At 38.0% G+C, this 25,958-nt stretch overlaps 2 long non-coding RNA genes across 2 annotated transcripts in view; one reads left to right on the top strand and one right to left on the bottom strand.

Annotated features, from left to right (window-relative positions):
* Window positions 1-25,958, bottom strand: part of LOC137633939 (uncharacterized) — a 359,450-nt gene that overhangs the window by 46,994 nt on the left and 286,498 nt on the right. The gene's annotated exons all lie outside the window — the stretch shown is intronic.
* On the top strand, window positions 15,807-25,160 carry LOC137633572 (uncharacterized). The gene is made up of 2 exons (XR_011042279.1): window positions 15,807-15,887; window positions 24,382-25,160. It is a non-coding gene; the product is annotated as an uncharacterized lncRNA (long non-coding RNA).

Raw genomic sequence — 25,958 nt, 5'->3', positions numbered from 1 at the left:
GTCTTGCTTGATACAGCAATGTCACTGTCCATTGCCTCTGCCATTCATGAGTGACCTTTCAATCTTTAATGTAGTTTTGAATAGGCCTTACGTCATCATTGCAACTATGCAAGACATGGGGGGAGGGGGAGGGGGGCGTATTAAGAAGCCTAATGTGGACCTCGTTATATGAAACTTGACGTGAAATTGAATTTCAAATCTAAAAATCCAGGATATATAGATGTTCGTAACTTAATTTACACTTTGGGTAGATTTTGTAATATATAGTTACTTAGAGACAGCATGTACAGTAAACGGCACTTATATGGACCATGTACAGTAAACCGTACGTATATGGACCATGTACAGTAGACAGCACTTATATGGACCATGTACAGTAAACGGTACGTATATGGACCATGTATAGTGAACCGTACTCAATTAGACCATGTACAGTAAACGGCGCTTGTATAGACCATGTATAGCAAATGGTACTTATGTGGACCATGTGCATTATTATTATTATTATTATTATTATTATTATTATTATTATTATTAGTTGCTAAGCTACAACCCTAGTTGTAAAAGCAGGATGTTATAAGCCCAGGGGTCCCAACAGGGAAAATAGCCCAGTGAGGAAAGAAAACAGGAAAAATAAAATATTTCAAGAAAAGTAACAACATTAAAAATGAACATTTTCAATATATACTACAAAAACTTTAACAAAAGAGAAATTAGATAGAATAGTGTGCCCGAGTGTACCCTCCATCAAAAGAACTCTAACCGAAGACAGTGAAAGACCATGGTACAGAGGCTATGGCACTACCCAAGACTAGAGAACAATGGTTTGATTTTGGATTCTCCTAGAAAAGCTGCTTACCATAGCTAAAGTCTCTCTTCTACCCTTACCAAGAGGAAAGTAGCCACTGAACAATTACAGTGCAGTAGTTAACACCTTGGGAGAATTGTTTGGTAATCTCAGTGTTGTCAGGTGTATGAGGACAGAGGAGAATATGTAAAGAATAGGCCAGACTATTCGGTGTACAGTATGTGTAGGCAAAGGGAAAGTGAACCGTATATATATATATATATATATATATGGTCAGAAATTTCAAGTGTGTGACCCCATATTAAATATTATCAAGATCTCGCACATACTGTAGAGTTATACCCCTTTCAAAATAAAAACTCTAATTTAGTTCATTTATGAGTATGTGTTGTATGCGTGTGATTTTTAGGCAATTTATGCAACACTACAGTATCTTCAACCGAAAATATTACTATCAATAAAATCTAAAACGTTACGAAATGAATAAAAAAAAAAAAAAACCTTTCTATACGACTTCCATCATAGGCTTATGATGTAAGTCCGTATAGAAAGGGTTTGTTATTTTTTTATAAGGTTTAGATTTTATTAATAGCAACATTTTCGGTTTGAGGATACTGAAGCGTTGCATAAATTGCATAAAAATCAGAATGAAACGAATTCATAATTTCACAATCTCCCTCCCATTCTCCCTTTGCTGTTTGACAGTAGAATGGTCCTTTTACCCAGGACCCACTCTACGTGAGTCTCGCTTTAACCGAACCGCTATTTTCACCATTATTTAATTTTATCAATTGCACGTTTTTAGTAGATTCCGGTATTAAAAATAAATTTATAATAACATGTTTTTTCTTTATTCTTAGTGTAATTTGTCTCAATTTGTGTTGAAATATGTGAAAATTAACAAAATTATGGAGCGTGCATCCGAAAACAAGCTCCTGTCCTTGACTTCGGGGGGTGATGTTATTAAATTTAGATTTACCATCACGATACTTTATAATATATCTATTTATTTAAGATTATTTATTGACAAAATCTATATCAAAGAGAAATTTAGATTAATAAATAAGTTTTGATTCACATTACTTGGTAATCATTTGGAAACAAGGATGGTATTCGGACAAAAAATTTTCCGAGCTAAAAGGGCACCCCTTGCGAGTCTGTGCAAATCTGCCTCGATAAAAAAAAAATATGACCATAGATACGTCTATTTCACGATTAGAATAAAGTGAATGAATTTGATACGTAAAACTAGGCCTACACAATTGTGTTCTATGTAGGTTTTCTCTATTGATTGAATAATTTTGGCTTCATTACCAGAGAAGATCATTATTTTTTCTTTTATTTAGTCTAGTGAAATGGGATAGGACTAACATCTACGGTCCGTTGCATTTCATAATAAAGATGAAAATAGTATAGATAATGTAATGAAAATAACAATAAATGACACATTATAAACAAAATAAAACTAATTGATATTTCAAAAATTAAATGATTCGAGTGACAGATGAGCAGCGTTGCCAAATTTCCTCCTAACAACATTATTTCCCTTACTAATATTGATACTGGATTTGACATTCTATTTACATGTGGCAAATAGCGAGGCTAATCAAAATTTACGTTACTCTCTCTCTCTCTCTCTCTCTCTCTCTCTCCGTCATATTTGATAACTCTTTGTCTGCTATTTCTTTGTTCTATGGAACGTACAGTAAAAATGGAAGTTTAAGCAAAGGTCTTAGTATATATATATATATATATATATATATATATTTCTAATTGGTGATACCTTAACGTAGGGAAAGGGTTTGCCTATCACTATGATCAGCAAAGCTGCCCATACTAGGTTGGTTTACTGTGAGCGATCAGACCAAAGTCTCCTACCATCACCAATTTGCAGTGGCCAGCGTGGTGGTGAAAATGGCCACACCCCCAGGCATAAGGACATGTCTGAGGCCATTGTCCTGCTGTGAACTAGAAACGGCTGCATTTGTTGTTGTTAATTATAGATAGCCTATCGTTTGATTAAACTCATAAATCCAGTTCAAATTGCCTGTTCTTATTTTGTATTTGGAGAGAGAGAGAGAGAGAGAGAGAGAGAGAGAGAGAGAGAGAGAGAGAGAGAGATAAATGAAAGGGTCGCAAATGATTAGGGTTCCATATTCACTGTTATTTCAAAAGCACTCGGACTAGGGAGCCTCTGTTATGTTCTTCATCTGAGTTGAACGATATTCTCATATTATTTCGCCCAATGGATGGAATAATTTACTTCGGAATTGAGCGATGGTTTCATATAGCTTCGCCCTTTGGAATGAGTAAGATGAATAGTATGTTGAAGAATGTTGGAGACTGAGTGAGTGAGTGAATGTTGGAGAAAGATTAATAAGGAATGATATGGTGTAATAAAACTGAGACATTATCGGAAGAATTAATTATAATGTTTCTTATAATGAAATTAGCAGCTGCTGAGTGCTTCCCCGAGTTCTATGATGGAACATTTATGGTTCTGATCGAAACATTGTGAGAAACAACTCATGGTTTGGTCAGCATTTCCCACTGGGATAAAAATTTTCCATTTATTTTCGTCTCCTTCAGAGATAGGAGCAAATGCCCGAAAAGGTACAGTAGGCCCACCGAGGAAGATGTCTAGCAATAATTAGCCAAATCTTTAGGAGATTTTAAAACAGAAGGCCCACATACAGACAACCTCCTTCTCCTGGTGGTGTCCGTGAACAGCCCAGGCCAGGAGGAAGCAGGTGACAGAAAGACGCTATGGAATTATTATTATTATTATTATTATTGTTGTTGTTGTTGTTAATCTTCTTTTGAATATGTGACTACAATTTATAGCAACAGAAACCTGGTACTAATTTTAGTTAATTCTGTTTCCTCTCTCTCTCTCTCTCTCTCTCTCTCTCTCTCTCTCTCTCATATCCACAAAACTTTGCTTTGATTTCCGTCCTTATACCAACACACAGACACACCCACATTTCATTTTTACTTAGATGGCAACAGATATATATATATATATATATATATATCTTATAAGGAATATAATTCTCTCTCTCTCTCTCTCTCTCTCTCTCTCTCTCTCTCTCTCTCTCTCTACCTTTATCATCATATGATATATTATATCCTATGATAATAAAGGAAGTATTTTTTATCCTCACTTGTTGCCAAATGTAAATGGAAGGTTCTCTAACCAATATTAGTAAGGGAAATAATGTAGACAGGAGGAAATTTGGCAACGCCGCTCATCAGGCACTCGAATCATCGTGTATTTGAAATATAAATTTTAATTCATGCCCTAAAATTTATTATTTATTGATATTTTCATTATGTCACCGACCTTCTTCTCTCTATTTTCAACAAAATGACAATGTCCAAATATATTTATATTTAAGGAGACCTATTGATATACAGTAAATTTAAGTTACTCATGAATTATCATCGACCTTAAAGACAAGGGAATAGAGACGGAAATCCTTCCACTGGCACATACGCCCTTCTGGTCTGGAAGGAACAACACACTTCGTATAAGAGAAAAGCTACCTCTCTCTCTCTCTCTCTCTCTCTCTCTCTCTCTCTCTCTCTGACTGAAATTATTCTATAAATATCATCTCGGGAGCTTCGTGATCAATCGAATAAATTTTAGAACGAAACTTCATGTGAAACCTTCAATACAAAGAGGAAGTTTCGTTGTGTTTCGAACTTATCCTTTTATTTCGTTTTGTAGACACAGACGATTGGAGATTGAAATCAAACCCTTACTGAGACGTTTTGTTGAAGACGATTTCATTATTAGTAATACTTCTGATTTAGAGGGGAGGCCGATGGGGGAAGCTACCTTAGGTCCGTGTGTGTAAACCAGCCATGGTGGAAGCAGAGAAGTTAACTAGATGGACTTTGGTTTAGTCACTAAACTTTAGTGGGTACGAATAAACTCTCTCTCTCTCTCCTCTCTCTCTCTCTCTCTCTCTCTCTCTTACACATAGACCTCTGCTTAGACAGACAATCACGTTTCATATATACCCATAAGCAACGGATAATCTTATGCAAGAACATATTCACTATTCAAAGTGCCAGATATATTATACACGGCAGTTAAAGATTTTAAAATTTATGATAAAAATTCATTAATAAACGACCATAAAAATTGCATTCTTGCGCTACCTAAAAATCTGTTGATACTGAATACTTATATGTTTAGCATTATGTCCATACTTGCAATAACTAATAGCCTATATGAAACTTACTATATTTAAAGTTTTTTATATATTATTTCAAAATAAGTATTATCTTCATTATTTAAAGTACATTATAATTATATTCATAGAACAATATAGAACTAACTTTGATTTGTCTTTGCTTGTAAAATTGTTAACAAAAGTTTAGAAGAATATAAACAAATGCATTTTTTAACCAGTTGATTAGATTTTGATTTTGAGTATAGTCTGGTCTTAATTTATTCTCCATGCAATAATTGAAATATACAATAATATCTATAATACTCAAAGTTTTATTGTATATATTTATTCAAAAGGAAGTACAAGAAAGGAGATTTTCCATTATGGTATTTCATGAACTGGCATTTGGCTCTTTTCCTTAGCTGAAAGAGCAAACCACTATTTCCTAACTGTTTGCCCGAATGGCGTATTCCTATTGGCTAAGGACTATGTTTCTTTGCTGTTGCCTGAAAGGAGCGTTCCTATTGGCTAATTTCCTTACCGTTGCCCGAATGGAGTGTTCCTATTGGCTAAGGACATCGAAAGATAATTCTTATGTTGTTCCTTAAGGCTGGGTTTTCTTTCCAATATTTTACTTCCAAAATGACCTCACTGAGGCCATCTATTGACACATTTAGGAACATGGCTGAGTTCACTCACTCAACTGAAAGATTATTTTATTTTCTATTTAAAGATACGTATAAAATATTCATTACATACAGTATCCTACACTTTCCCCTCTCCTCCTCTTTCCTAACATGACCCTCAGGCAATAATGCATTAGATGCTCTTTGACCTCTATTTTGAGGTGCCATCCTTCTAGTATTAGATGTTCTTTGACCTCTATTTTGAGGTGTCATCCTTCTAGTATTAGATAGTCTTTGACCTCTATTTTGAGGTGCCACCCTTCTAGTATTAGATGTTCTTTGACCTCTTTTTTGAGGTGTCATCCTTCTAGTATTAGATGGTCTTTGACCTCTATTTTGAGGTGCCACCCTTCTCGTATTAGATGTTCTTTGACCTCTATTTTGAGGTGTCATCCTTCTAGCATTAGAGGTTCTTTGACCTCTATTTTGAGGTGTCATCCTTCTAGTATAAGATAGTCTTTGACCTCTATTTTGAGGGTGCCACCCTTCTAGTATTAGATGTTCTTTGACCTCTATTTTGAGGTGTCATCCTTCTAGTATTAGATAGTCTTTGACCTCTATTTTGAGGTGCCACCCTTCTAGTATTAGATGTTCTTTGACCTCTTTTTTGAGGTGTCATCCTTCTAGTATTAGATGGTCTTTGACCTCTATTTTGAGGTGCCACCCTTCTCGTATTAGATGTTCTTTGACCTCTGTTTTGAGGTGTCATCCTTCTAGCATTAGAGATTCTTTGACCTCTATTTTGAGGTGTCATCCTTCTAGTATTAGAGGTTCTTTGACCTCTATTTTGAGGTGTCATCCTTCTAGCATTAGAGGTTCTTTGACCTCTTTTTTGAGGTGCCACCCTTCTAGTATTAGATGCTCTTTGACCTCTATTTTGAGGTGTCATCCTTCTAGTATTAGATGGTCTTTGACCTCTATTTTGAGGTGCCACCCTTCTTGTATTAGATGTTCTTTGACCTCTATTTTGAGGTGCCACCCTTCTGGTATTAGATGTTCTTTGACCTCTATTTTGAGGTGTCCTCCTTCTAGTATTAGATGGTCTTTGATCTCTATTTTGAGGTGCCACCCTTCTCGTATTAGATGTTCTTTGACCTCTATTTTGAGGTGCCATCCTTCTAGCATTAGAGGTTCTTTTACCTCTATTTTGAGGTGCCATCCTTCTAGCATTAGAGGTTCTTTGACCTCTATTTTGAGGTGCCATCCTTCTAGCATTAGATGCTCTTTGACCTCTATTTCGAGGTGCCATCCATATAGCATTAGATGCTCTCCGACCTCTATTTTGAGGTGCCATCCTTCTAGTATTAGATGCTCTTTGACCTCCAGGATGTCCTCAGAACCAAATCTCTCCTCTTCCTCTGAGAGCTCTTCATTACTGCTCCGCTCCTTTGAGAGATTTCTATTTCTTCTTTCTGCCTTTGAGAGCTCTCTTTTCCTCCTCTCTCTCTTTGAGAGCTTATTATTATTCTTCGCTTTCTTTGATACCTCTCTGTTATTCATCTCTTTCTTAGTGACTTCAGCATTACTGGTCTCTTCCTTTGAGAGCTTTCTTTTTCTCCTCTTTTTATTTGATAGCTTTTTATCACTTCTCTCTGTCTTTGAATCGTCTTCAGACAGATGTTCTTCAAGAGTAGGAACTTTTTCTTCCTCCTTCTCCTCCTTCTCTTCTTCTACATCCTCCTCTTCTCCTCTTTGAGGAAGACCCGGCTCTTTTTCTTGTTCTTCCACTGGAAGATCGATTTCATCTTCCAGTTCATCCTGGACCTCTTTTCCAGCAGGAAGATCGATTTCATCCTCCAGTTCATCCTGCAAAGTTTCTTCAGCTGGAAGAAATTCACCATTTTCCAGCTCCTCTTGGAACATTCCTACAGCTGGAAGATCGATTTCCTCTTCCAGTTCATCCTGAAGTACTCCAGCAGGAAGATCAATTTCATCTTCTAGTGCATCTTGGAAACCTCCTTCAGCAAGAAGATCGATTTCATCTTCCAGCTCTTCCTGGAACACTCCTTCAGCTGGAAGAAATTCACCATCTTCCACCTCTTCCTGGAACCCTCCTTCAGTTGGAAGAAATTCACCATCTTCCAGCTCTTCTTGGAACATTCCTTCAGCTGGAAGAAATTCACCATCTTCCAGCTCTTCTTGGAACATTCCTTCAGCTGGAAGAAATTCACCTTCTTCCTGGGTAGTTTCTCCGATTTCCTTGAGAAGATTCTGCAAAAGCTCTTCCTTTCTCACAGTCTCACCTAACCAGGTTCGATAAACCGATGTACCCATTGCCATCCTCCGTTAAGGAGATTTCTTACAACTTTCTTCATTGCCTCCATTTCGAAATTCGCACAAAATGCTTTAAAAACTTGAGAAACCATATCTATGATTACCGAAACCTTTCCTGAATTTAGCATTATTTTTGAAAAAAGCGAGTTGAGGAGAGAGAGAGAGAGAGAGAGAGAGAGAGAGAGAGAGGAGAGAGAGAGAGAGAGAGAGGAGAGAGAGAGAGAAAGAGAGAGAGAGAGATAAGCCATTAAAATCCAACAAATTCTTCTTTTGGCTTCAACTGGAGTCCAAATGTCTTCAGGTATGAAGGAGAGAGAGAGAGAGAGAGAGAGAGAGAGAGAGAGAGAGAGAGAGAGAGAGAGAGAGAGAGAGAGGAATTAAAAAAACCATAACAAAAGGAAAGATTTATTCATAGTTTTCTTTCTGGGCGAATCGTAACATTATTATCAGCTAAGACGCTTCTGAGGCAAATCTCACCCTCTGAAGACATTCTGGAAGCGTTCTTATTTCATCTTCGTTCATTCCCAGAATGCAATGTTCGCCTCCGTATCAATTTCTTTTGTATTCGTGTTAACAATTATGGAAATAATCGGAAGAATGAGGAATCTAAAATCTCTCTCTCTCTCTCTCTCTCTCTCTCTCTCTCTCTCTCTCTCTCTCTCTCTCTCTCGTAGGAATCTTCAAAGTGTCTTTGAAGGAAATCGGGAGAAATTTAACGCTGAAGATGAATTTTGTTCTTTTCCGAGGATTTCATTCCTTAATTCTTCGTTCGTTTTCACTCCTATTTTGGAAAATTCCATCATATTCTAATGTCCGGTGTAATAGAGAGAGAGAGAGAGAGAGAGGAGAGAGAGAGAGAGAGAGAGAGAGAGAGAGAGAGAGAGAGAGAGAGAGAGAGAGAGAGCATTCTCGTCATATTTCATTTCCGTTTATTCCAGGAGAGTATTGTTCATCTTCCTTGCAACTCTCTTTAGAATTCTTCTTCTTCTTCTTCTTCTTTCTATTCCTAAATATTAGAAATATGTTCTCAATCGTCCTACGATCTATTCCGAAAATGTTAAATTATTATGAAAAGAGAATTATGAACATATAAAAATAATAGGCAAATCAGTAGAGTTACTTCAATGTCGGAGGGAAATTTGGTGAGTTTTTATGTTGGCGAATAACTCGCTAAATCAGATAACTTCTAAGGTTTGGTCTTAGTTATCCAGTTTACGTAATATATCTATCTATCTATCTATCTTTCTATCTACCTATCTATCTATCTATCTATCTATATATATATATATATATATTATATATATATATATATATATATATATATATATATATATATATATATATATATAACTAGCGTTTAAAATAATGCTATTTTGACGTCTTGCAAAACATCGTACATCTGGTAGCAACGTCTGGTTGCCCAAGTCCCGAGTTCCTACAATTGAGTTCCTATTATGTAATGGAATTTCATTATTATTATTATTATTATTATTATTATTATTATTATTATTATTATTATAAATGAAAAGGTCACCTCTCTATGTTTTTCATCTGAGTTGAGCGATATTCTCATATTATTTCGCCCAAAGGATCACATAGTTTTCCTCGGAATTGATCGATAGTTTCATATAGCTTCGCCCTTTGGAAGGAGTTAGAGCCGTAGCCGCTGTTGAGTGCTTTGCTGGGATCTATGACTGAACATTTATGGTTTTGAGCGAAACATTGTGAGAAACAACGTACTGTTCAGTCGGCATTTCCCACTGGAATAAAAAATTTTCATTTATTTTCGTCTCTTTCAGAGATGGGAGCAAATGCTCGCGAAGGTACAGTACACCCACCGAGGAAGATTTCTAACAATAATTAACCAAATCTGCAGGAGACTTTAAGACAGAAGGCCCAGGTACAGACAACCTCCTTCTCCTAGTGGTGTCCGTAAGCAGCCCAGGCCATGAGGAAGCAGGTGACAGAAAGACGCTATGGGGAAAGATGGTGTTATTGCTCTTCCATTTTATGGAGTTATTATTATTATTATTGTTGTTGTTGTTGCTGCTGTTGTTATTCTTTAGAATAAATATTTGGCTACAATTTATAGCAACAGAAACCTAGTACTAATTTCAGTTAATTTCTCTCTCTCTCTCTCTCTCTCTCTCTCTCTCTCTCTCTCTCTCTCTCTCTCTCTCCTCTCTCTCTCTCTCTCTCTCTCTCGTATTTAATTCATTTCTTTATTTCCTTGCCTCATTGGGCTATTTTTTTCCTGTTGGAGTCCTTGGGCTTATAGCATCATGCATTTCCAATTAGGGTTGTAGCTTAGCTAATAATAATAATAATTAACGGAGTGGTGTAGCACTTGGCTTAGCTATTGTAGGTCCATAATATTCCACTGAGTTTACTCAACTGTATATAAACATATCCTTATCATTTGGGGTTATAATACAGGACAAAGGCCTCAGACATGTCCTTATTCATGTCTATGGTTTGGCCAATTTTCATCAACACGCTGGACAACTGGGTATTGGTGATGGTGGGAGACTTTTCTCTGATCGCTCACAGGAAACCAACCTAGTATTGGTGTCCCAGACAAATTAAATTAAAATTTGTTGAGAGATTTTTATCTAAAAACTTAAATACACAAAAAGAGATTTCAATTTTAATCATTTATAATAAATCCAGATGAAAATTGCAGATAAAATTATCATTATAAAATTGGATTGATTTTAATCAAATGTAAAAATAAAAATTGTAAAGTTTTTTTTCCTTAAAAGATTTGGAAAAAGAAGAAAAGTCTTTGTTTCATATTTTACCAGAAAAATTAAGAAAAATACCTTCAAACTTTGATTTTTTTTTACAAATAATAAAGACAATATACCAATTTTTATATATTAATTCAAAAATTTATTAAATTTTACAGTAAATTTTGATAAAAATATATTTTAAATATAAAGAATTTAAAGTTGAAATGATAGTTATATATTAGATAAGGATTAAGCCTGAGTTTTTAGTTACTCTTTTCAAGTATATTTATTTTCATATAATTTCAATAGTATATTTATATATTAAGACGACAAACAAACTAATATATATTCAGTTTTTAAAACTGTGTAATTTTTTGCCAAATATTTGCAAGATAATAAAGGCAATTTGCCATTGTTTACAGAAGAGGTTGACAATTACCTTTTAAATATCTATTATTGCCCAAAAAACTTGGCGCCAAATTTAAACACTAACAAAATATCCTAATTATTCCAAAATATGAAAAATATACAGACTTTTCAACAAATTTTCTTGATTAAAATTAAACTTTGATAAAATCTAAGGGAAATTAATTGAAAATTTCACTATATTTGATTCGTATAATCTTTTTCATTTTGACCACGTGTTCTTGCTAAAAATCAGCTGATTTTTTGCATTACCAACTAATATTTGCAATGTACCTTTAATATATCATATTTATTTGATAAATAGAGAATTATTGGTTTAAAATACTATTGAAAATAGATATTTATAGTTTAATAATACAATATTCAATAAAAAAAATATTTATTAAGCATAAATTTTGACTTTATACATTAGTTATATAATAGAAAAGTTAATAGTTGCAAAATTAGTTGTTTTTACACTCAATAGGAGGCGATACCATCGCCTTGTCCATGAACATTTTTTAGGTGCCGAACGTAAAAGGTGTATAAAAACATGATCAATTATTATAAAATTATCATAATATTAATGAAATTTAATAATTATATGGTTTAAGGGTTTTCAATTTACTTTATATACGATATTATTACATATTTTGTATTTAAGCTTGTTGACACTTAGATCATGGCGTCTACATTTAGGGGAATTATTCCAAAATTAGAAAAATTTAGGGATTTGGGGAGCAAGTTTTCAAAATCAGTTTGATGCTTTAAGGAAAATTCAATTATTTATGATTACAAAAATGTAATTCCTGAAATTAATTACATTATATAATGTAACTAGGAAGCAGTGAAATATATATAATACTGATTTTAGATTTTGTTGATGAATGCTAGGGAGAAACTTAGCCCCTATTTTAGGGGAACTTTCGTTTGTTTAGGTATATTTATCTTCATAACAATATGGCAGACGCCAGACGGTGTGATACATCCAACTCTTTAATGTCTGTCCCTCTTCATAAGTTTTATCTATTTTTGTGCCTTTTAAAGTGATTTTTCTGTAAGTATTAGTATAAGGATTTAATCTATATAAGTTTATTGTTAAGTTGATATATAATTAAAAGTAGCAATCCCAGAATTTATATGGAAAAATGTAGATTTAGAGTTTTTGAACCGGCTTCTAGTGACAGTACCACTTGCTTAATGCTATAGCCCACATAATGGTAAATTCTATCATAATTCAAGGTTAATTTTAGTACTAATACTGTATAAAGGTCAATTAGTAAGGTCATATTAAGGTCCATTTTAAAAATTAATACTTAAATTATATATTGTGTCATTTACTTAACCCAAAGTTTATATTTTCATATTAAGAGTATGTTTTCTCAGTGGCACAGAAAGGCCCACATGATTCCAGTGTTATATGCTTCAAATTCCATGATCCAGGCCATTCCTGGAAATTCGTTGAAACATTTATGTAGTTCTGGCTTATATACAGCTAATATGAAAGTTTTATATATTGTAATTTTACCAATATTTGTCAATGGCAGATCATTTCTCCCCTTACCTAACCTAACCTCCAGTATGTAAGGGTCTTACACTAGACAAAGACCCCGGTTATATCTTAGCTAAAAACCCTTATCTTGATTGAAATAGGACCTATTTTAATTAGCATTTATCCGCCCTCAGAACTAGTAGGTTATTTCAAGTAGTTGTATAAATTATTCAGCGTATTTCAAAAAGTTTAGATATATCGATCCTCTTTGCTAACTCCTATTGTAAATCTGAACAGGTTGCTGGTGACATCAATTGTCTTTCTTTATTCATAGAAGATTGTTCACATATGCGTTGTTCATTTTGTATTTTTGAGAGTATGTTATTATTATTATTAAATGCTAAGCTACAACCCTAGTTGGAAAAGCAGGATGCTATAAGCCCAGGGGCCCCAACAGGGAAAATACCCCAGTGAGGAAAGGAAACAAGGAAAAATAGAATATAAGAACAGTAAAAACATTGAAATAAATATATCCCATATACTCTTTAAAAACTTTTAACAAAACAAGAGGAAGAGAAATAAGATAGAATAGTGTGCCCGAGTGTACCCTCAAGCAAGAGAACTCTAACCCAAGATAGTGGAAGACCATGGTACGTAGGCTATGCCACTACCCAAAATTAGAGCACAATGGTTTGATTTTGGAGTGTCCTTCTCCTAGAAGAGCTGCCTACCATAGCTAAAGAGTCTCTTCTACCCATACGAAGAGGGAAGTAGCCACTGAACAATTACATTGCAGTAGTTAACCCCTTTGGGAGAAGAATTGTTTGGTAATCTCAGTGTTGTGAGGTGTATGAGGACAGAAGAGATTCTGTAAAGAATAGGCCAGACTATTCGGTGTTTTTGTAGGCAAAGGGAAAATGAACCGTAACTAGAGAGAAAGATCCAATGTAGTACTGTCTGGCCAGTCAAAGGACCCCATAACTCTAGAAGTAGTATCTCAACGGGCAGCTGGTGGCCTGGCCAACCTACTGCCTATAAGTAGATTATCATAAAAACTATAAATTTAAAATCCTTTCCATAGAGTTTATGAGTATTGATTGGTTCATGATTTAAACTGGGTTAATATATGGTAAATTTATTTTTATTCACATTAATATAAAACGAGTTTTATCGTGGTGTTATCACTCCGGCTGGCAAATTATACAACTAGGTGTTTTGTCTGTTAATGACGAACAACTGAGTGTTGCACTAATCAGTTTAATGCGTTGACACTCAGTTCTTAGCCCCCTCCTAGACTACAGACTTACTCCAGGTGCTACCAGATTTTTAATATTTTTCTTGTAGGTAATGCTTAGCCATTTGTGTTTTGTCTTTGAGGGAAATTCTGATTCTGTATGCTCAACGATTGGCGTTTTCTCGTGGTGTCAGATGTCTGCTGCTATTACAAAAGTTGTCCTCAAATTTAAAAAGTCATTTGTGATTTTCATAACTATTCAAACCTGAGTCCTAGATTTCTTTACCCTCCTTAATAAGTCTTGAGTGAAAGCCTTAAGATTAAAGTTTGAAGCTTAAGCTTAAAGGGACCAATAACTACCAAGACCTTGTATTTTGACTGCTAAGTTTCAGTCAAGTTGTAGAAATACTTCTCCTAAAGGACTTTGGTCTGTAAAGTTAGGAAAAATACAAATGATTTTTAAAATCTGTAATTGTATTACTGTATATATACAAGAATAAGAGTATTTTACTTTTGGTTCAATCAAACCAGGCAGATAAAATGGTCAAAATCTACCAAAGCTTTTTAAGGATAAAAGAACTTTGATCGATTTGGATCTAACATTTTATAGTTATACAGTAGAATTAGGCAAACTGAACATTCGCAAATGCAAAATATTTTGTTTATAAGTATTTAGATCTGTACTAATCTATAAAAATAGCATTTTTAAATTGGGAAAAGTAAATTAGTAAGTAATAGTAATTTGTTAATGGTTTCTTGCTTGCAGGATAGTCTGTAAAACTGTATAAGGAAGGGATTTATATTCTTTACCACGGTACAAAGGCTATGGAACTACCCAAGACTAGAGAACAATGGTTTGATTTGGAAGTGTTCTCCTAGACGAGCTGCTTACCATAGCTAGAGAGTCTCTTCCACCTTTACCAAGAGAAAAGTGGCCACTGGACTATTACAGTGCAATAGTTAACCCCTTCAGCGAAGAAAATTAATAAAAGGAAGATTATATTGAAATTACAATTAGGTGGGAATCTATTATAGGGGAAAAATCCAACAAAGGAAATGGATTCATAATTACACAAAGATGTCACCTGTATATTTGAGATTAGACAATCGCTCCGTTCCGCTTGTTTTGAAACCATTTAATTATGTAATATGTCGATGAGTTGGTGCATAGCAAGTTAACAGCCAATAGTCATTGGATGATGAAATTTTGTAATTAAAAAGCAACGCTTGAAGTTTATTGAATTTGTCCAATTTCTCATTTTTATATTGACCTCCGCCTCCAATCTTGGAAGGAGGTTGTTTTCGCCCCCTGTTTTTTTGTTTGTGAACAATTTTAATCTTGGAGTAATGATACTTTTAGGGGTTAACTTATGTAAAAAGCTGGAAATGAATAAATTTTGAAAGGTCAAGGTCACAGTCAAGCAAAATGTCCAATTCACGTAATCTTTCATAAGTTTGAACATCTTTGTCAGAGAGACTTCAAACTTGGTTCACATTTGATTGTATTGAAATCCACGCCAATTAATACATGTTAAGGTCAAAGGTTAAGGTCGAGAAAGAAGGTGCCGCGGCGGAGGTCTGCACTCTACTGAGTGCTCCTCTTGTTTTAAAAAGCAACACTAAAAGTTAAATAAATTTTTATATGTTTTTATATTTGTACGTATAACTTAATTTTGTAAGTTGGCAAAACTGTCATGTAAACTGAGGTAAATTTATTTGTGTATAAAATGTATTTGCCGATTCACTTATGGTTAATATTAGTGATTTTCCGGATTCTTTATATATATATATATATTCAAATACAGGTTTAGGTGACACCAATAAGGTTTATTTTATACTTGTTAATCAAATTGTATCGGTTCCTGAAATAACTCAAAAATGCAATTCATTATATATGATTTTCATTTGGCAGGTGACCTACGATGCAGGATATGTCGAGGACTGAGCCAATGTAGGCGACCTGTAATAAGTCTCCTTTGGGAGAAGGGTCTATTTCTCTTTCCAAGCCTCACCCTTCGGCTCCCCCAGCGGGATAGCGCACTTTCTGTCCAAACAGTTTTTAAAGCTATATAAAGGTTTGTGTCTCGGTTAATAGGTATCGAAATAATCTCGCTGGATCCTTTATATTTTTTGATAATCTTTGACAATTTGTCAGTCTTAAGATATAGAATATTTGATATTTTCTCATTTATATACAGAACAAAGGTCGCCTAACTTACAAACACAGTTGATCCCGAGAAACGGTTTGTAAGAAAACATTACTAGCAAGGGGTTAGGAAACATGTTAATGTCCTTTTGAGAAATAGTAACTGTTATTAAAGAAGATAGATGAAGATAAATTATCTCTTTCATTACAAATTCGTCTTGCTGGTTATAACGTAACACCATTCTTGTTTCTTGTCCTGGTATTGTATAAAATGACCAGCAAAGGTCCCGAGGAATTTATTTCATTTGGTCGATTGATCTTAAAGTTCATTACTCAATCCAAATATTTTCATACTTAAAAAATGCAACACGTGTTAATTAACAACCTCTTAATTACAATTAATAAAATACTTTTATATTATGTCACAGTTCTCTTTCTTAAGAGTACTCTCGGGCACACTATTCTTTCTCATTGCTCTTCCTCTTATGTTAAGTTTTTAATAGTTTATATAGGAAATATTAATTGTTCCGACACAGATACAAACCTTTGCTTTTTATAATAGGGTATTACTTTCGGCGCAACAGACGAGCCATGATAATTTTAGTGTGGGATAACTACCCCATCCGGGGTGGGGTAGACTGGCTACCCCGCTCACGCACACCTCTCGGCTGAGTAACCACTTTACTTTTTGGCTTGATAGAGAACCGACATGCTGTCCTTCTCCCGCAAAGACTGGCCTTGATTTTTTTTTTTTTTTCCCTGAGTGTATATATATGTATAAATGGAAATATACGTTGTTAGATACGGGTAACTTTAGTGCTGTTGACATCGTATCCAACTGCCTCCGCTGTAAGGTTGTTGTCTTTCGGCAGGTTCTCAACACTGCCGTGTGTTTGTTCATTACAGAATTAAAGTTTATAACAGTTTAGCTCCCTTTCGAGGAATTATCTTAAAAGGAAGGTGACTTATTCCCCGAATAGTGTATTTTGTGCAACGAAGCATGAATTGTAATTGATAACAACTTCCTTTTTTCACAGGTAACAGTGACGTAGTACACATGTGGTAGCTCGTGAACTGCCCTCATTACGAGGTAGCATTCGCTGTCAACCTTCAACTTGATGTTCCTCCTTCGAGGGGAACTTCTCTCTCTCTCGAGCGAGAGAGAGAGAAAGTGATTTTTGTTTACACCTATGCTTTTTTCCCCATAGAGCTGGGATAAAGCTTTACTTGGGCTATGTCCTCTTGGGGGAGGATTTCTCTCGTTCGCGAGAGATTTTTTACGCCTATGCTTTTTTCCCATAGAGCTGGGAGAAAGCTTGTCTTTGGCAATGTCCTCCTTCGGGAGGACTTCTCCCTCGTTCGCCAGAGATATTTTACGCCCATGCTATATTCCCATAGAGCTGGGAGAAAGCTTGTCTTAGCCGATCTCCTTCGGGAGAACTTCCCTCTCGTTCGGGAGAAATAACTTGTAGGAGCTTGCTGATCCACCAGGGGCGGTGGCAGAGCTTTCTCCGAAGCAGGTTATCCCTACGCTTATGGTTCTCCTTCAGGGGCGAAGCGAGAGCCTTTTCTAAGCGACTTTCTCCTTCGGGACAACAAACCTCTTATGCGGAGGTGTTATCTTGGACGTGCTGGTTCTCTTTGATCCTTTGGGGTCTCGTTTGATCACCCTTTTGGGCTGGCGTGGTCGTTTGAGCCTTCGAGCTCGCGTCATGTTGATCCTGCTGGTTCTCATGACAGTAGGAGTCCTTCAGGACTGCTCGAAACCTTCGGGTTTCAGTTACGCTGAACCTTCGGGCTCTCGTAACAATGGTTACATTGAGCCTTTGGGAACGTGTGCCATCAATCACGCCGACCTTTCGGGGTCTCGTGACAGAGGAACCTCGATTCCTCGTTACGCTGATCCTTTGGGGTCTCGTAACATAGTTTGCAGAACCGTTGGGGTCTCGTAACTTTAGTCACTCTGACACTCCGGTGTGTTGTGACAGGGAAACTGCGATTTCTTGTTACGCTGACCCTTTGGGGTCTCGTAACATCAGTTACGTGGAACCCTAGGGCTCTCGTAACTTTAGTCACTCCGACACTTCGGTGTTTAGTGACAGGGAAACTTCGGTTTCTCATTGCGCTGACCCTTCGGGTTTGCGCAACACAGTTCACGCTGATCTTTTCGGTTCTCGTGACCTGAGTCAGTCTTTTTATGACAGAGTTTCTAAACTCTTGTTGTGTTGATCGTTCGCGCTCACACAACACAAGCTATCGTGAACCTTCAGGTGAGCGTAGCAGTGAGTTCTCTCACCAACCTGAGAGCTCTCGCGCGCAGGGCCAAATGCGCGCCATATGCGCGAACATCCTGTTGCTCACCATGGTCTCGAACATCCTGTGGCGCGCCATGTGCGCGAACAACACACTGCGCGCAGGCAACCTTATGCGCGCCAGGTGCGCGAACAACCTCATGCGCTCCGCGAGCGCGAAAAAAGTGCGCGCACGAGCTCCCTTCCGACACAAGAGCGCACGACCATTTTAGTGCGCACGATCGGGTAGGAGCACACGACCATAATGGCGCGCGCACACGATGGGATTGGAGCGCATGACCACATTGGCTTGCACGCACGACCAACTTGGCGCGCACGCAATCGGTTGAAGTGCACGAACAACTCTTATGACCCTTCGGGGTCTCACAACGCCGTTCATGCTGAACCTTTGGGTTCTCGTGACCATAGCCTTACTTATATGACAGAGTTTTCGGATTCTCGTTGCGCGAAGTGTTCACGAGTGCACAAGAGGTTTACTCTCATGACAGAGTTTTCGAACTGTCATCCTGTGAATTGTATGCGCACGCCCATCGTCATCAAGAGCTTTACTCTTATGAATCAGCGACAGAGTTCCTGCAGGTTCTCGGCACAACATTCCTTAAGGTCATGAGATAGGAATTCACAAATAGATTCTGAACCCCTAGGTTCTCATCCGAATCTCTCTGTTTCCACGATTCAGAGTTTTCTGAAAACTCTATGGTCGACTCTCCCCCCCTCTACGGGAGGGGTCTTCCAAAGGTGTGACTTGTTACGTCACTCTACACTCCCAGCTGATTATTTATATCAGCTAGTCTGGTTTCGCCAGCACCGATCCTTTCGTTTTCGAACGAACCACCGTCATCTTTCCTCCACCTTCCCACTTCGAGTGGTTTGGTTAGCAGATGGAAATGAGCGGGGAATGAAAAATTCTTTACATTGCAGTTCATTTCCCCTGGCAGGCCTTGCCTGTTTTAGACGGTAGTTTTCTCACTATTGAGAAAGCGTTCGATGGCAACCCCTTTCGGTAAGCGGTCGATGGCAATTTTGTCTGGCTTTCTTGAAGCAAACCCCCACATAAGAGACTTCACCCTTTTTTGGGAGACTCGTTCCTGAGAAGTTTTTTTTTTTACAAAACTTCAATGGGTGTTAAAACTTCATGAAGGCCGTAAGCCTTCCCTGAGCATGCCCTCTAGCCAAGACAAAACCGCGAGGTTGTCTTAAATTCGGTTCTACCGTTTGATGAAGGCAGCCATCCCCGTCATTGTACCCTGGGTATAACGACCTGCCTTTTTACACAATAGTCTTCCGAGACTTTTTTTTATTCTATCCTTACAGGGTTATTGTTTCGAACAATTTGTCCCGAAGGAGCATTGTTAGCTCACGTTGAAGAACGATAGCAACAGCGTGGGCATCTTTTCATTACGTTACGAATGTTTCAAACCCCGCCCACGGGTAAACAGACATCCGTTTCTGTGTAATGAACCCTGGCTAGCCCCTCACATACAGAGGAGGGGTAAACCAAAGGGGAAATGATCGCCTCTGTAATTGTATATTTTGTTTGAGAACATATTCGCTCTCATTCAAGAAAATATTTGTTAGTCTACGATCAAAATTCTTTCTTGCAATAATGTTGCGATTCATCGCATATACAGTATTCCCGATTGATCGCATGTACAGTATTCCCGCAACCGGATTCGTTGCAAGCGTTTCCTGGAGGCAGAGAATACGCATGCGCTAGCGCAAATGGACTATATGCGTGCAAACGATCTTTCTGCCAATAAGAGCTATATACATCTTCCAGTTAGAACTCCGTTCTATTAAGTTGTATATTTATATCCCGTGCTGAAACCAGGTTATTCAGTACATTACTTGGCTACTTTCCTGTAACCAGACATAGGGCATTTACGCTCTGCCTTCTTATAGGCATTTTTTCCTTTCCCCCGATCGGAAGTCTTAGTCTCCTACAATGGCTATAGCTGGAAACTTCTCATAAGCATATCTGTTCCCTAGTAGGGAACATCTAATATAAATGCTAGTTTACCAATCGGAGACGGAGAAGTACGAACGTTTTCTTTGTCCTTAGAACGGGAAACCTCCGTTACAAATGTTTCCAACTCCAACTGAGTTCCGGACATGACTTTTAAGTCAAACTACGCATGTATGCTTGTCATGCGCACAGTTGGGTGTTACTACTCTGTAGTAGACTTATGCTCTTTACCCACCCAACAATAGATTGAAGATATGTCTCAATCTCCTCTAGGGTTTGGTTGGATGTGTTTGGTGATTACCGTACAGTCTCTTGTCCGGAAAGCCATCTCTATGGAGATTCGCTATCATAACATAAGCTGTACTGATTAACTGGTTTACCGTTTGGTATTGGTCTTATTCGGCCAACCACACTGGATTAATGGCACTTGGAGGAAGAAGAGGCTGTTCCCCTTCGTTGCAAGAACGGGCAATTAGTTACACGTCTCGACATCATATCAAGGTGTGTTTATTGCTATGCACTCACCGCTGGACAATCCGCGGTTGATGGGTGGCAGACAAGAGCTTCTGCAAAGAGGCCTGGCTTCTCGTCTTCCCTCTGAACCTGATGCTCTCTGTAATGCATCAAAAGAGAGAGGGCGGCCGGGGTCATATGCCATATCATTCCATCCTCGTCTGTTGGCCCGATTCAGAAAGGTACCAGCATTCACCTCTCTTAGAGAACCATCTAGCAGTACGAAGCCTCAGATGGACAGAGGACAACTAGTTTCCCCCATCTGCTCGCGTCATTCCTGGTATAGGAATGTGCTTGCAAAACCACCGAGATAGTGGGCTCCTAGTGTCTTCAAATCATCTTGTATCCAACAAAGTCTTAACTTTGTGGGGTCCCCGACTGGGGTTATGCTCGCAGCGGCCCTAATCTTCAGGCTCCCACTCGACCGTTCCCCAGGACCTCAAACAAGATGTATTCCAAGATCAATGGGGCAGCCTAGAGGTGTACCTTGTTTCCCCCCCCCCCATTCGGTCTGGTGAAAAAGTCCTCAGCCAAATCAGGATAAGCAGGATCTTATCAATGACTCCAATAGCTTCGCTATGTCATCACGCAGAATGGTTCCCAGACCTTTTGCAGCCCCTGACGGAGCTCCAATAGCTTCGCTATGGCAACCCGCAGAATGGTTCCCGGACCTTCTACAGCTCCTGACGGAGTTCTGAGGGATCTTCCTGCACGGCACTATCTTCCAAGCAGCCACATGCTAACGCTTTCCTGAGCTGTAGCTCTGCTTCGACTTCTCGCCTGGGACGATCCTACACCACCCCTCTCAGAGAGGCCTTTTGCAACAGGTTACGGAAAAGATGTCTGGGCACCTCGGACACTTTTCAGCGTCGGTCTTCCAGGCGAAGTGTTCGGTCCTTTGTGACTGATGTCTGGAAGGGGATTCTCTTCCATCGGTGCCGTTGCTTATGCAAGTTTGAGATAACTTGTCCCCCGTCGGATCTCAACCTCCTCCTGGGAACGCGGTTCGGGTCCTTCAGTCTCTGAAGGCCCCTCTCTATGAACCTTAGGCCCAGCAGCAGATCGCTTCCTTTCACGGAAGACGCCCTTTTTATTATTTACTTGGGCTTTTGACCAAGAGAGTTAGTGTGTTGTATGATCCAACCTCTGATGTCTCCTACCCTAGGAGACGGGGAGAAGTAATCCTCAGCGGCGTCCCTGAGTGGATTGCCAAGACTCAAATTCGAGTGTGCTGTACCCTAGGTGCAGCCCATTTCGAATATAGAGTCTTCGTTCGGTAACCGGAGTCTGTAGGGTTACCTTAAAAGAATGATACCAGCTCGCCCCCATGTGTCTGCACTGTTGACCAGCACGGGGAAGGTCAAGAGGAGGACCTCAATGTTTTACTTCTCCTCTGGGATCGGAAGGCAATTGAGGTTACTCTTAATCTAGACTCTCCTCCATCCTAAGACCCAGAGCTCGTAACGTCACTGGCGTTACTACGTCCCTGGCGTTCAAGAAACTACTGTGGTGTAGATACTTTCAAGTGGGCATGTGGAAGCGTCAGTCGACCTTCACGACCCACTACCTGCAAAGACGTAACCCACAAGAACATGGAGACCTTTTCCATTGGTCCAGTGGTGGTCGCACAACAAATGATTTAAACACCTCAGGCTCCTTGATGGACAAGTAGCAGAGGATTGAGGGCTGAGGTTACCCGGATTAGTCTGGGGTGAATTAGTAAGAATGCCTGGCTCCTTTTTTCCTTTCACCTTCTCCCCTCTGGGGAAAACAGCTCCGCAAGCCTCAGCATAAACGACCTCGCCTTACTGCAGGTAAGACCCATTTCCCTTGTGCCTCCTAAGTATAGAAGAATACTTTGTTACATCCCCAATACCTTTTAGAGGGAGGGTATTGGGTAAGTCTTTAAGAATAATAGGTGTTGTACTCGAGTTCCTATGTTAAAGACAAGCCACACTGTTAGTTCCACTCACACAAGCTTCTGCAGGCCGCTACCAGTGCATTACCACATATCGGCACTTGATTTTAGCGAGGGTAGGGTCCCTTCTACTTTAAATCAATAGAGAGGCCCCCGGGTCATGACCAAGCCCAGTTGGTGAGGACTTCCTCCCTCCTAAGAGTAAGTCTCCCTATTATAAATAGCGAAGGTTTGTATCTGTGTCAGAACAAATATCCAATTTGGAAATCATTTTTATTTTTCCTAACATACAAAGCTGGAGCTATTTATACAAATTGGCCTGCCACCCTGTCCCCCGAGAAGTCCTGCCATAAAGCAAAGTAGTTAATCAGCAGACAGGTGTGCGTGAGCGGGGTAGCCAGTCTACCCCAACCCCCACTCGCTAACTAGCTGATGGGGTAGTTATCCCCCACTCAAATGATCATGGTTAGTCTTTCAGCTATGCCAAAAGTAATACCCTTTGATTAATAGCTCCTGGTCTGTATGTTAGGAAAAATACAAATTATTTCCAAATTTGATATTTTTAATGTTACTGTTCTTAGAATATTTAATTTTTCCTTGTTTCCTTTCCTCATTGGGCTATTGTCTGTTGGATCCCCTGGGCTAAAGCATCCTGCTTTTCCAACAGACACGTAGAAAAGAGTAACGGAGAGAGTGAAATGGCCCTCTGTGACGAATGTTTTGCAAGTTATTCAAAGGTCTTACATTGAATCTGTAATTTTTTTAGATTAGGAAATATTATGGCATCGTATTTAGTAAATCTTGTCCAGATAATAAGTTCTTCTTAAGGGAAACATGACGATGATCACCTTATTCGTCTGACGCGTAGGTTTCTACTGTCTAATGTCCATTGTGTTAGCGTGATTTTCTTACACTATTGACTTAGTGTACATATACCTGTATATTATAGATTCCTTCATTATAATATATACATTTAAAATAAATTTAACATTTTCTATATTACAATCCCAGGTTCATATATCCTTCTCGCCACATAAATATTGATCCTAACTTCATTGGAGAGAGAGAGAGAGAGAGGGAGAGAAGTATCGGGTGGAAATCTCCAGGGAAATTTGAATATGAATTTCTGTTTTGAGTCTCAAAAATGTGTTATTTAATAAAATCCATCAATCATTTGGTATAAAATACTCTTGCAGTTTATTAAATAAGGTTTTAATACTCAAAATATATTAAGACACCTTTTATGATTAAAGAACTGACATGGGATTTTAGTGTTTTAGAAAAGATATACTGTATAAATGTACATTAATATGTTGAATATCACTGATGGTTTATTTAAAAACTTCTATTTCATAGTTTCATTTTAACCGAGTCATTTTATTTGTAATATACAAAAGATATAAATGTTTGAATCTGAAGAATTTTTCTCGTCGGCCATTTTGAGAGAGAAGAAGAATGTACTAATGTATGGAATAATCAAAATTATTTCTCTGGTTTTGTATGGGCAAGAGGAGCTAAATTTAAGTGCCCTATTCTTAGTAAACAGTAAAATGACCTGTACTACTTATTTAAGTACTATCGTACTTATTTGAATTATTACTTAACAAAGCAAGCTGTTCTTCCTCCTATCAGACCAATGATGAATATTTTAAATATTTTATTTATCTTAAATCCAAGGTTGAGACCATTTGATAACTTTTCTCTTTTATTGCAGAGAATCTTCCTTCAGTAATTGGTGCGATAGAGAGAATCTATAGCAAGAATTCAAGAAGGCTTTGCAAGTGCCTAAGTCAGTAAATGTGATGATGTGGTCTTACGAAGCCCTCGGTCAACTCAAAGAGTCTTACAAAGACCCCAATGGACTCCAGGAGTCTTACTAAGGTCTCAGCCTACTCCAAGAGTCTTAAGAAAGCCATCAAAAGTTGAGTTGCAAAACAAATGGAAAATCATGACTCTCCTCACCTCTGCCAAAACAATTTAATTTGTCACTCGGTAGATTTTATAAGAAATGTCGGCACAAAAGGTATTGGGTTTTATCATAAGCTTTAATCCAATGTAATTTATTTATATAATCTTTTTAATACCTTAATCACATTTGGATGTTATACAAAAGTGGTGAGAAGGATACCAAATGGTTTCAGTGTAAGCCATGGTAAAGTTTAATGCAATTTCTGTTCAGAATCAAGTGTGAAATCTCATATTAGATTAGGCTACGGCACCAGTCACCCGTTGAGATACTACCGCTAGTGAGTTATGGGGTCCTTTGACTAGCCAGACAGTATTACATTGAATCCTTCTTTCTCGTTACGGTGCACTTTCCACCGAATAGTCTGGCCTATTCTTTACATAATCTCCTCTGTCATACATCTGACAACACTGAGACTACCAAACAATTCTTCTTCACCCAAGGGGTTAACTACTGTACTATAATTGTTCAGTGGCCACTTTCCTCTTGGTAAGGGTAGAAGAGAATCTTTAGCTATGGTAAGCAGCTCTTCTAGGTGAAGGACACTGCAAAATCAAACCATTGTTCTCTAGTCTTGGGTAGTGCCATAGCCTGGGGTCTTCCTTTATCTTGGGTCAGAGTTCTCTTGCTTGAGGGTCCACTCAAGCACACTATTCTATCTTATTTCTCTTCCACTTGTTTTGTTAGAGTTTTTATAGTTTATATAAGATATTTATTTTACTTTTTCCTTCTTTCCCTTCCTTACTGGGCTATTTTCCCTGTTGGGGCCCCTGGGCTTATAACATCCTGCTTTTCCAATTAGGGTTGTAGCTTAGCAAATAATGATTAGCTCCTACTTATAGATTAACCACAGATTTATACTCTGCAAGAGTTATCAATACAACAGAGTTGTGTTAGCCAACTGTATTTGCTAACTGATAGCCTCATGGTACCATGGTCTTCCACTGTCATTCGATTTATTTCTCATGGCTTGAAGGTACACTCTGTCACACTATTCTATGTTAACTTATTTCCTTTCCTCACTGGGTTATTTTCCCTATTGGAGCCCTTGGTTTTATACTATCCTTAGCTAAGGTAGTAATAATAGCATTATTAGCATCAGGGGAGATTTTAAAGTGGTTGTTATTCTTTTTAAGTTTTCTGTGGCACCCTAGCAGTGCCAGCCAAACTCGGTTGAGTCCCTTGTCAGGCTGGGAGGAACATAGAGAGGAGACGTCCCCTTTTATGTTTCATTTGTTTGATGTCGGCTACCCTCCAAAATTGGGGGAAGTTCCTTGGTATATGTATGTAGGTACTAGTTGATAGGTTTAAGGTGGCGAGCTATT

This window comes from Palaemon carinicauda, chromosome 43, assembly GCF_036898095.1.
Source record: "Palaemon carinicauda isolate YSFRI2023 chromosome 43, ASM3689809v2, whole genome shotgun sequence".
Taxonomy (NCBI): domain Eukaryota; kingdom Metazoa; phylum Arthropoda; class Malacostraca; order Decapoda; family Palaemonidae; genus Palaemon; species Palaemon carinicauda.
The sequence above is the reverse complement of the archived record's forward strand: the minus strand, read 5'-3'. Positions and strand labels throughout refer to the sequence as shown.